Source organism: Petaurus breviceps, unplaced genomic scaffold (genome assembly GCF_028583685.1).
Source record: "Petaurus breviceps papuanus isolate PSGF00001 unplaced genomic scaffold, PetGlider_PUasm1.0 90564, whole genome shotgun sequence".
In the NCBI taxonomy this organism is placed as follows: Eukaryota; Metazoa; Chordata; class Mammalia; order Diprotodontia; family Petauridae; genus Petaurus; species Petaurus breviceps.
The window spans coordinates 239,733-253,083 of NW_027187275.1; the positions used below are offsets into that span (position 1 = coordinate 239,733).

Sequence of the window (13,351 nt, forward strand, 5' to 3'; positions counted from 1 at the left end):
AAAGTTGAAGTAAGTATAGACCAAGGGTGGAGAATCTGCGGCCTCTAGGCCACATGTGGCCTTCTAGGTCCTTGGGTACAGCCTTTTGACTGAGTACAATTTTACAGAATAAATCATTTTCTTAAGGGAAATTTCCTTGAAGTTTGGATTCAGTCAAAGGGCTGCACTTGATGACCTAGAGGGCCGCATGTGACTTCGAGGTTGCATGTTCCCCACTCCAGTATGACATTATTAATCTCGGGGTGGAGGCTCATCCAGAAGACTGATATTTAGAATTTATGCCTTTCTTTGAGAGGTTGTGAGGGAGAAAAAGAGAATTTTCTTGAGGAGATCCAGAAAACATATACATAAAACATATCTCACAGATATCCCCTAATAATATAATAACCTGATATATGGCATTTTACTTTAGGGTAATTGATGAAAAAGGAATTCACTTGGTGTACATGAACTTAAGTTAAACTTTGATTAAGCTTTTCCTTGGGGAATTCAACTTAAAGTATATTAAATTTTCCTCTTGTGTTAGGGATGTAGATGGATATACTGAAAATATTATATAGAATTTTGCTGTCATCTTTCTGGGTAACTGGAAAAACTTTTCAGTGCATTGTATTAATATGACAGCGTTGTAGCCAGCTACTCTGGCAAGAGAAATGTGATGTAATGAGACCTATTTTGCTGTGTCTTTGCTGTCTACTTTTTCCACCTTTCTCTATATCCTCTCTAATAATTTGTAATGAAAATAAGTAGGAAAATAAAATTTGATATGCGGGATTATATTTTGTTCTCCATCTTCATCTGTTGATGTTGTACCCATATTTTAGTGTACAGCTTAAATGCTGCCTACTCTGACATTTTTCTTCATCTCATTACTAGAAATATCTTTTTCTTTATGAATGTCATTTTTATCTGAGTTTATATTTTATTTTATCTCAGTTACTTGCATTTCCCATGCATGTCTTATATTGTATCATAATTTTCTTCAAGTCTAGAACTTTGTTATTTATCTTTGTGTTTCCCTTAGCATCTAGCATGTTGCTTAATAAATGTTGGATGCAAATCTGAGGAGTAGGGTCATTTTTTGAAATTCTTGCCCTTTGAAGATAGGTATACTAGTACATTGTTAGTGGAGCTATGGATCACAAATATTTTGCAAATAAAATGATTAAAATGTTTGTAGACTGGCTCAGAGGTTTTCTTACTAGGCATATACTGCCAGGAGATTGTTGATAAGAAGAGTGCCCCCATATAGACTAAAATAATTATAAGTAGACTTTTTGTGTGTGTGTGTGTGTGTGTGTGTGTGGTGGTGGTGGTGGTGGTAGCAGCAAAGTAGATGTCTATAGATTGGGGAATGGCAAAACAAATTGTACATGAATGTAATGCAATATGCCTGTGATTTAGAATAGGACAAATATGAATAAAGAGAAACATTGAAAGACCTACATGAATTGATGCATAATGAAATTAAGCAAAAGCAAGAAAACAATATATACTGTGACTACAGCAATGTAAATGGAAAGAGTAACAGACACAAGACAATTGAAAATGAATGTTGCAAGATTACATAGAACAAGCATGGCTCTGAAGAAGAGATACGAGAAGATAAATCTTCCTTTGGAGAGGTGGGAGGTCCATGGGTATGGATCATAGCAGATATATTTAGAATTTTTCCTATTTTGATCAGCTTTTCTTATTTTTTTTCACATCTTCCTCTTTGTCTTTAAAAAAGTTTTGTTTTGAGGTGATTGGGGGAAGGAGGGGAGGAACACAGAGATTTCTTTTGATGTAAAAAACAAAGGATATCAATAAAATTTATATAAAAACATTCATGCCCTTTGGTTATACTGCCAGCTTCCCAGTCTAATCATAGTACTCCATGAACCTCTTAGACATTTACTTTTTCAGTGACTTAAGTACTTGACAGAGTTCATTTTTAACTTAACAACCCCTGCCAGTTATCCTTGTTGACTTTAGTCACTTTATATTGATACTTCTAATTCTCTGGTTTCACAGGACCTTGAATTCAATTCTGTGATCTAATTTTCCACTTTCATTTCATCTACTCACTGGTGTCTCATACCTCACAATTACTTGGAACCGTTCATGTTTCCTGCCCTCTGTCCAATACTTTTTCTTTTTTTTTTTTAAATTTCAAGTGAAAGCTTCATATTCATTCCTGTTAAATTTCATCTTGTTAGCTTCAGTTCTCCATTCTCCGTCAAGATAATTTTAGATCTCAGTTCTGTCATCCAATATGTTATGTTAGCTTTCTTTCTGGCTATGTCATTAACAAAATTACCTTGGTGTTTTTTGTGAGAAATGCACTGTGTAAACCTTAAAGTGCTATGTAAATATGAGTTTCTGCTATTATTTTTTCACAAAACTCCTGCTCTGATCCTCAGTGTGACATGGAGATAAGGTAATCTTGAGTTTTCCAGGTGGACACAAGAACTGGAAGTTGCTACAAACCAGAGAAGACTTCAAGAATGGACTATATGAGAAATTTATCTGTGCCAAGGATATGACAGGAAATTACAGTGATACTTATCACCAGAGGGTTGATCCTCTGATCATAAATATTTTGGGGTCATAGTAAGCCACATAATGGACAAAAAGGCAGAATTGACATTCTATATGGTTCCTTTCTGTCTCCACAGTGATGGTGAAGATAAAAGGAGGTATAACTGCCTAATTCTTGGACTATCTATGATTATTAATTTACCTCCTGGTGTTCTTGGTGTGTAGTCTTTGTCTGATGACCATTGAGTTGGTGCATTACTGGAAGAACTCAGGCAGAACCCTGGAAAGGATTAAAAAAAAATCAATAAGAAATTTTAGCTCTATGGAAAAGCTACATACCATGTTTCCCTGATAATAAGACACTGTCTTATTAATTTTTTTGGACAGAAAAACACCAGAGGGCTTATTTTCAGGGGAGGGCTTATTTTAATGAACATTGACAGCAATTTTAATAAACAGGTAAATGTGAACAAAAAAATGTACCTTTATTCAATAAGCAAATCACTGGGGAAGAACAGGATGACTCGCTCACTGCTGCAGCTCTGATTGGATGCAGCTCGGAGCATGGCGTGCGTTTCACGGGGGGGGGGACGGTGCATACAGAGGGTACTGTAATGTAGCGTGTAGTGCAGGGGATCACCTTCACTACAGTAGCAATCTCAATAGGGCTTATTTTTGGGGGAGGGCTTATTTTAGAGGAATCTTACACAGTAAGGGGAGGGCTTATTTTCAGGATAGGTCTTATTATCGGGGAAACACGGTAGAGGTTCTCAGAGAGCCTAGTGAAGGAGTTGGGTTTATTTTCATTGTGTATCCAAAGACAGCAATGCACTTCATTTCATAGATTCCCTCAGTCATCTTGCCTTGCAATACTCAAAATAAACATAAACAAACATTATAGCAAACATACATTGGTATATGAATTATATGGGACAGAATAATAAATTTACTGAGTTATACAATAAACTTTTCACATTTACCATAAAATTTCTCATATGCAGTGTATCCTTTTGCTATCATAATTTTTAAATGATTTTTCTTTGGGTTCACAAGATTTTGATAGGTTGTTTAATTCATCTTGAAATTACACTTTTTTCAAGTCAAGTCTTGATTATAAACCAAAAGTGTTTTTTCCTCTCTTTAAAAAAATGTTTTTTAATTAAAAAATATTTAAATCTGCAGATGTTTCATAGGTGTTAAAATGGGATATAAATCAAGAAAATTCTCAGACCATTGTAGCATGTGTTTATTTACATCTCCTGGATATTTTTCTTGATATAGCATTGTGAAAGATTATGTTGTACTATTTCATCTCCATTTCAGAATTTCTGTAGTTCTAGAACAATTGTGTTTCTTGGTATATAGTATATTTGTCAGATTTCATCATTCCCTCAATGGGGCCAAAACTTCTAGTGCCACTGGAAGTTAAAAAAGAAAAAAAGGACCCAAACTTTCTTGAGATGGATGTTTTGCAATCTAATAAAGATCCGCAGCTCTTAACAGCCCACTTGGGTTCTTTTGTCAATCCTTTAGCGTTGAATGAAAAAGTGACTTGTTCTGATTTTCAGTAATCCAGTCTTTGAATATAGTCTTGGCCATTTTTTTTTCTTCATAGTAGGAGGCTAGCTGCTATTTTTTTTTTTTTTACATTGTTGGTGTTTTTGTTTCCTTTGCTGGTTTTACAGTGAGCAGTTAAGCTGTTTTCAAGCAGTAGATTGTCAGTTCTTATTTTTAGTTTACATCATACATTTCCACAAGATTTTGAGTTATAAATTTTCTCCCCATCTTTCCCCTACCCACCACCCCAAAACATCCATCCCACTGAATACCCCTTTCTCCCAATCTGCTCTCTCCTAAATCCTCCCCCATCCCCACTCTGGCTTTCCAGTAGGACAAGATGGATCTCCATGTCCCAGTGCCTGTATATCTTATTTCCCAGTTACATGGGGGGGGGGGGGGAATATATATATATATATATATATATATATATATATATATATATAAATTTTTTTTCCCCTAAACATTTGATTTAAAAACTTTGAATTCCAGATTCTTTCCCTTCCTCCCTTCTCACCCACCCTTACTGGGAAGATAAGCAATTCAATATAGGTTGTACATGTGTAGCTATGCAAAACATTTCCATAGTGGATATATTGTGAAAGACTGACTATATTTTCCTCCATCCTATCCCACCCCTCCACTTATTCTGTTCTCTACTTTGACCCTGACCCTTTTCAAAAGTGGGTGCTTCCAACTTCCTCCCCCCAGCCTGCCCTCCCGAATTCCATCATCCCCTCTCTCATCCCCTTCCCTCCTACTCTCCTGTAGGGTGAATACCCTATTTAGTGTGTGTGTCATTCCCTTCCTAAGCCAAATTCAATGAGAGTAAGGTTGACAGCATTCCTTTTTGCCTTCCTGTTCTTCCCCTCCATTGTAACAGTTTTTCCTTGCCTCTTCTATATATATGAGATAATTTACCTCATTCTGTCTGTCCTCATCTCCTCTCATTATATTCCTCTCTTACCTCTCAATCTCACCTTTTAAGTATCATCCATTCCTATTCAATTGGTCCTGTGCCCTCTATGTGTACTTGTGCACATATATACACACTCACATATATATTCATATGCTCATATGCCTTCCTATATAGACATATTTTCATGTATACATATATATATTTATATTCCCTTCAGTTATTCTCATACTGAGAAAAGTTTCATAAATTACAATTATCTTTATTTCCATGTAGGAATGTAAAGAGTTCAACTTTGATAAGTTCCTTATGATTTCTTTTCCCTGTTTACCTTCTCATGTTCTCTTGCTTCTTGTATCTGAATGTCAGATTTTCTATTCAACTCTGGGTTTTTCATCATGAATGCTTGAAAGTCCCCTATTTCATTGAATGACCATATTATCCCCTGAAACATGATACTCAGTTTTGCAGGGTAGGTGATTCTTTGTTTTAATCCCTGCTCCTTTTTATTAATTTATTTTTTTGCTTTTTGGAGGGCAGTTGGGGTTGTGACTTGCCCAATGTCACATGGCTAGTTTTTGTGTTAAGTGTCTGAGGCCAGATTTGAACTCAGGTCCTCCTGACTCCAGGGCTGGTGCTCTATTCACTGTACCACCTAGCTGCCCCAATCCCAGCTCCTTTGACCTCCAGAATATCATATTCCAAGCCCTTCAATCCCTCAGTGTAGAAGCTGCCAGATCCTGTGTTATCCTGATTGTTTTTGTTTTTTTTTTGCTTTTTGGAGGGCAATTGGGGTTAAGTGATGTGTTATCCTGATTGTTTTTCCATAATATTCAAATCGTTTCATCCTGGCTGCTTGTAATATTTTCTCCTTGATATGGGAACTCCAGAATTTGACTATAATATTCCTAGGAGTTTTCTTTTGGGGATCTTTTTCAGGAGGTGATTGGTGGATTCTTTCAACCTCTGTTTTGCCCTCTGGTTCTAAAACATCAGGGCAATTTTCCTTGAGAATTTCTTGAAGGATGATTTCTAGATTCTTTTTTTTTTTTTATAAGCAATTGGGGTTAAGTAACTTGCTTAAGGTTATACGGCCAGGTGTTTCTGGGTGGGTGCTAAGTATCTGAGCCCGGATTCGATCCCCAGGTCATCCCAACACTGGGGCTGGTGCTCTTACTCGCTGTGCTACCTGGCCGCCCCTAGGTTCTTTTTTTGATCATGACTTTCAGATAGTCCAGTAATTTTTAAATTATCTCTCCTCGATCTATTTTCCAGGTCAGTGGTTTTTCCAATGAGATATTTCTTTTCTTTTTTTTTTTTTTAAGCAATTGGGGTTAAGTAACTTGCCCAAGGTTACATGGCCAGTTTTTTTGTGCAGGTGTCACGTGTCTGAGGCCAGAACCAATCCCAGGTCCTCCCAACTCCGGGGCCAGCACTCTACTCATTTCACCACCTAGCTGCCCCTCCAATGAGATATTTCACATCGCCTTCTATTTTTTCATTTGTTTGGATCTGCTTAATAATATCTTGATTTCTCATAAAGTCACTAGCTTCCAAAGGAATGATTCTCTTCAGTGAGCTTTTGAGATTCTTTTTCCATCTGGCAAATTTGGCTTTTTAAGGCATTCTTCTCCTCATTGCCTTTTTGAGCCTCTTTTGCCATTTGAGTTAGTCTGTTTTAAAAAACGGTGTTATTTTCTTCAGTCAGGTTGTTGACTCTCTTTTCATGATTTTCTTGCAACATTTTCATTTCTCTTCTCAATTTTTCCTCCACTTCTCCTATTTGGTTTTCAAAATCCTTCTTAAGCTCCTCTATGGCCTGTAACCAGTTCGTGTTTTTCTTGGAAGCTTTTGGTGCAGGAGTTCTGACTTCGTTGTCTTCCTCCTGCTCCATTCCTTGATCCTTTTTGTCCCCAAAAAAGGAATCCAAAGTTGGACCGCTGTGCTTGCCCTGCTTCCCCCACTTTCTCATGTTACCACTCAACCACTTGACTCTTGAGCTTTTTGCCACAGTAGAACTCTGCTTGCAGAGAGGAGAGCTTTGTCCCAATTTACTGGGGTTTTCTCAGTTGCCAGAGCTGTTAGATGGGTGCCCTCTCAGAAGCCTCCATTGGCTCTAGCACACTGGTTACACACCCCAGGACTTCCACCCAAGCCAGGGATCCAGATCCAAGCAGATTAAAGCAAGAGGGATTACCCCTCAGACTGGTTGCTTGGTTCCCCCTGCAATCTGCAGGCTGGGAGCTCTGAAGCAGCCACGCAGCTGTGGCCACTGCTCCTCAGCTGCTTCTTGCCCTGGGGGCAGAGGCCAGACTTCACTCCTGGACTCCCTGTTCCCAGAGTTCACTGACCTCTCACTTTGTCTTTGGCATTTATGGGTTGATAATTTTGGAAACCGCCACAGCTGCTGGTGGTCTACTCTCCCGACATCCCTCTAGCTGGGGCTGGTTGGGCCACCCTGAGGCTAAAACCTGGGACTCTCTTAGGGCTGGGCTCAGCTCCCAGTGCATTGAGCTGGACCCTTCCTGCCGCCCTGACAGACTGTCTTCAGTGGGAGGTTAGTTTCTGCCTGTCTATTTGTGGGTTCTATAGCTCTAAAGTTTGTTTAGAGTAATTTTTTACATGTATTGGAGGAGGAGGAAGTGGGAGCCCCGAGGAAGTCCTGTTTCTACTCCACCATCTTGGCTCTGCCCCAATAAATACTTTCTGTTGTACTTTGATACAATTGGTGCTATTTCTTTGTAGTCTTGAATGAAAGATTCCCACCCTATGACCCTGCCTCTGTTCGGTGGATATTCACCTCATCTTAGCCTCCTACATTACTTCCTAGCAATCTCCATGTGATAGTTCTCTCTTTTTCTCTCTGTGTGTGTCTGTGTATGTATGTATGTAGGTAACTGTCTTATCTTTCCTTCCCCTTTCCAGCTCTTGCTCTGAGAACAGTAATCAAGTCAGTACTACCAATCCTAAAAATGATGTCAGTCAGTTGCCCTACTATTTATCAGTCTGTAACACTCATCCTTGGTCAGCATTCCCTGATATGTGCTCTTTTCTTCTATTACAACATAAGCGTCTGAAGGTTGGGAACTGTTTGGCTTATAGTTGTGTATTCCCAGGGCATAACACAGTGCTAACTTATATTAAGCCTTAAATAATAATTTACTCATTTATTCAACTGACTATAAAGAACTAACTAAAAGATGGAGAAGCCATCCTAATCCAGTTTTCATCTGGTCAAAATCAGACGTTGTGAGTCAGCCTCATTTTAGAAGCACATGTGCATGACCATTGCTATCGTATAATGTAACCATATGAAATAATTCTTCATCTCAAGTAATTTGCATGCATTAATGCATCTTATGCATTAATATTGGATACAGTGAGCTAAGAAGTAGAAAATCTATGAACTTGACAAGATTTTACATATTGTCAACTTACACCTTTTTTTAGTGACTTCAAGAATACATTTTGAAGGCAATTAATTTGACTATCAACAGGCAGTTCTCTGTATAGATTATCAACTTATTAGAACAAGGTTAAAAATCAAAAGCAGATTAATAGAAAGGTTGAATAAGGATGAGGATAGTGACACTGATTAGAGCATCTCTAGCTTTTAAAATAACCCAGTGAGATGATTGTAACAATGAGTAAACAGATTGTTTCAGTTATGAGATCACATGTGTTAAGCAAATTCCCTCTCTACTCTCTCTAGTTTATAAGAGGGAGGTGGGAGTAAAGAGAAGAAAAAACAAAGAGGAGAGGATGGAGAAAAGTACATCTTCACAACTCTGAATATCATCGGGATGAACTGACCCATAAAATGAAAGATCCGGGATAGAAAGGATTAGAAAATAGAATATGACAGTATGTTGTTTACAAAGAAATACTGTTGAAATACAAAGATTCATAGAGTTTAAGTGAGGTACTGGAGCAAATCTGTCTAGATTGCTAGCAAATGTAGATAGCGAGGTGACCTGGTGAATAGAATACTGGGCCCAGGTTCAGGAAGACCTGAGTTTTTCTGCAGATTAGCCTATAGTCTTTCTGCTTTAGTGGAACTGCAGAAAGAAGTAGCAATCATTATTTCAGATAAGGTTATGCTGAATAAAGGTTTAAAAAAAAAGGATAAGCTGGGAAATTACATTTCGCTAAAAGTCACCATAGCTAATCATTTTCGTGGCTCCTACATTCTTAGGTTCACAGACTTTTTACATGGGAATCTCTGAAGTTTTTCTTTCATGTCTTTTGAAGACTACCCTATAGTCTTGCTGCTTTAAGCAGTTTCTGACACTTGTTAGCTTTTTTAAAAGTTTGAGCCCTTTCCATCATTGTGCTGGCTGTGTCAGGAAGGTAGGAAGTAAAATATATCATTGATTTCACAAGAAGTTTTGTGCAGTATTACTCTGGTTATTATAGAAGCGGCATTAGTTTCAGAACTGGAGGACCTGAGTTTGTCATTGAACTGCTCAGGGGTTCAGTTTATTAATTTATAAAATGTCACAAAGACCTGAGGTTCTTTTCAGATCTGAATTTCTCATCTCCTTTGTAGATTCTAAATACAAGGATTTCCTACCAGAATTTAGTTTTTCTTAATGTTCCTTTTCCCCAGATGGCATACTTGAATTTGTCCCAGGAGCATTACAGAATATTTTCAGAAAAAACCCATATTCATTAGACAGCAATCAGTTTAACCATCCAGAGTGAAAAAACAAAGTGGACGAAAACACAGGAGATCAGACCGTCTGATGTGAGGCTAGATGAGCTGTTTATTGGATATTTCCTTAAATATTTTTGTCTTGAATGGTTGAAGATGCAAATAAGTTGGACCAAGAATTAGGTCAGGAGTAGAGTTCCAACTGAAATTGGATGGAATTTTCACTGATTCCAAACAGCTTTATGCTTCAACATTGATATTTTAATGAGGATGGTATATGTATTTGAAATAGAACCCTGATGCCATAATCAGATTTATAAGCAAGCAAAAGGGCAAATGGAAAGATGTGCCTGGATATAAGTAGACTACAGCATATTAGTAGTAATGATTTGCACTCAAGAAGTTTCATAGACTATATAATGTCAAGGACATGTGTTAGAAAAAGGGGTGTACTAGTTATGTAGTAAGAATGAGAGAAATCGGGGCGGCCAGGTAGCACAGCGAGTAAGAGCACCGGCTCCAGTGTTGAGAAGACATGGAGATCAAATCCCAGGCTCAGACACTTAGCACCCACCCAGAAACACCTGGCCGTGTAACCTTGAGCAAATTACTTAACTCCAATTGCTTAGGGGCGGCCAGGTGGCTCAGCGAGTAAGAGCACCAGCTCCAGTGTTGGGATGACCTGGATCAAATCCGGGCTCAGATACTCAGCACCACACCCAGAAATAATAACTGGCCATGTAACCTTGAGCAAGTTACTTAACCCCGATTGCTTTAAAAAAAAAAAAAAGACTGAGAGAAATCAGGTGAACAGAATACAAAAAAAACTACATTGAATACCTTTGAGTCATTAAAACAAACAGTAGGATGTCTTCATTTCATTGGGTTGGTTCCTGTTGAGGGGATTTATAGAAACATAATGACAAAAATAATTGCAGCCTAAAATGGAATAGAAAAAATGTACATTCATGATGTTCAAAATTTAAGTATAATTATTGTAAAAATGTTGAGTAGAATGAAAGGAAAAAAAAACCCCGCAATTTGGTAGACTCATAATACTGTTGAGACCTGTCATTCAGCAAATTCTTTACCTGCATAACGAAATATTGTCCAATCTGCATTTCTGCATCTTGTCTTCAGTTGTATTATTATGTGAGATTGTCAGATATTTTGCTGAAATTAAGTAAAACACAGTGGAAAGAGTGCTGAATGTGAAGTTCAAAAACCTGTTTTCAAATCTGGGCTCTGGCCTTTAATAACTTTATGACTTGGGGCAAATCATTTATCCTCTCTGTTAGTTTATTAATGTGTAAAATAGGAATAAGAATACTTAACATTATTTACCACATGCAATTGTTGAGGTTAGGTAATGTGTATTAAAGTAATGTTTAAGGTGTTTTGTAAATTTTAAAATTATATTAAAGTAAGCTGTTACATACTTTGTCCCTCCCACATATCAAGTAGCAGTAGTAACACTCAAAGGAAATGAAATTATTCTTCCATAACTTGTTCTTAATGAACTGCTAACCCTTTCCCCCTTTAGTAATACTTTCTTCACTTTCTATATACTCTCCAATTGTTCTTTTAGTAATCTGTGCTGAATTTTACCAGGAATTTACATCAATTTCACTGTTGTATAGTATCTGATTCCCCTTCCCCACCCCCTTTTGAAATTCAGGGTAATGTTTGCCTTTCTCCAATTTTAGGGCACTTTACCCATTCACCATGATTTCTCAGAGTTCACGGACATCAATTAGGCAGTATGTTCAAGTTTTTTCAGTAGTGCCCTTGGATGTATTTTGTTCATATCCAGGGTCTTCAGCTAATTTAAGTCTAGTAGGGTTCTCTTTTCCATGTCACTTACCTTGAGTTGCCATCCCCTCTTCCTCTACCCCCTCTTTTTCTTTTTTTTTTTTTAAAGCAATTGGGGTTAATAACTTGCTCAAGGTTACATGGCCAGTTATTATTTCTGGGTGTGGTGCTGAGTATCTGAGCCCGGATTTGATCCAGGTCATCCCAACACTGGAGCCAGTGCTCTTACTCGCTGAGCCACCTGGCCGCCCCTAAGCAATTGGGGTTAAGTAACTTGCTCAAGGTTACACAGCCAGGTGTTTCTGGGTGGGTGCTAAGTGTCTGAGCCTGGGATTCGATCTCCAGGTCTTATCAACACTGGAGCTGGTGCTCTTACTCGCTGTGCTACCTGGCTGCCCATACCCCCTCCTTTTTAAAAAAAATCTTGTTGTCATTCTTTGGGAGAGAAAATTGATGCAAAATGGGACCTAATCTAATGACTCTTTATCAGAAGTCTTTCTCTTTGACATTTATTATGACTGACTAATTCCTTTAGACTCTTTCTCTTCTTCCTTGATGTTCTCCTGCTTTTCTTCCTGTTTATTTCTTTTTAGTTTTCTTCACTTTGCCCATCACCTCTCCTGGTACTATAAATGTAGTCATTCCCTAATGCTCTGTGTTCTGTTTCTTTTTTTTTTTTTTAAGCAATAGGGGTTAAGTAACTTGCTTAAGGTTACACAGCCAGTTATTTCTGGGTGTGGTGCTGGGTATCTGAGACCGGGATTTGATCCAGGTCATCCCAACACTGGAGCCAGTGCTCTTACTCGTTGAGCCACCTGGCCGCCCCTAAGCAATTGGGGTTAAGTAACTTGCTCAAGGTTACACGGCCAGGTGTTTCTGGGTGGGTGCTAAGTGTCTGAGCCTGGGATTCGATCTCCAGGTCTTCTCAACACTGGAGCCGGTGCTCTTACTCGGTGTGCTACCTGGCCGCCCTTGTGTTCTGTTTCTTTATGCTATTTCCCTTGTTAATCTTGTCTGGTTTTATGGCTTCAACTATCCAATCATACTGATCTACCTGCTCCTCAAACTTGGTATTTAACCTTTTGCCACAATTATGTTTTTCCTCAGTTTGTCTTGCATGCATGGAATGCATAGCTGCCACATTTTTTCTGATTTGCAGGTTCTTGGATTACAAAACTGAAATTTTTGGAAGCATCTCCAGTGGCTCCCATTTGCCCATAAAATACGTACTAAGCATTTAGCTGAATATTCATGGATTTTTCACATTTTGGTTTCAGTTTATCCCTTCCATTTTACTATAGTACCTTTCATGTACTTCAGACTTAAGAACTGAAATATTAACTGTTGTGGGGGTATGTGCGAATCCCTTTGTGCCTTCCCTAATGTCAATTATTCAGCAAATATTTATGAAGCACTGTGAGGCAGGCATTGTGTTGAGGGTTTAGGATACGATGGAGCTAAAATTGTAATGAGGGAGACAACATGCACATATATAATGAAATACGGAGTAGTTACAAGGTAACTTTAGGGAGGAAGGGATGAGCTGCTGGGGTGACCTTGAAAAGACTCTTCCAGGCAATGGCATTTGAGCTGAACGTTTAAGGAACCCAGGGATTCTAAGATGAGGTGGGGGGGGGTGGCATTCTAGGCATAGGGACATTAATGCAGAGGTATAGAGATTGAGCATCATGTGTGAAGAACTGCAAGTAGCCCAGCATGGCTAGATTGTAGAATGTATATGAAGATTTATTTGTATGTTAAGTAGTTTATGCCACTTTGTGAAGAGCTTTAATGTCGGACAGTTTATATTTGGTCCTAGAAGTAAAAGTGAGCCACTGCAGTTTATTGAATTAGGGGAGAGAGGGGAGGGTCACATGGTCAGGCCCACA

At 38.4% G+C, this 13,351-nt stretch overlaps 1 protein-coding gene across 2 annotated transcripts in view; it reads left to right on the forward strand.

Annotated features, from left to right (window-relative positions):
• The window catches only part of ABCD3 (ATP binding cassette subfamily D member 3), a 94,742-nt gene that overhangs the window by 49,771 nt on the left and 31,620 nt on the right, over positions 1 to 13,351 (forward strand). The gene's annotated exons all lie outside the window — the stretch shown is intronic.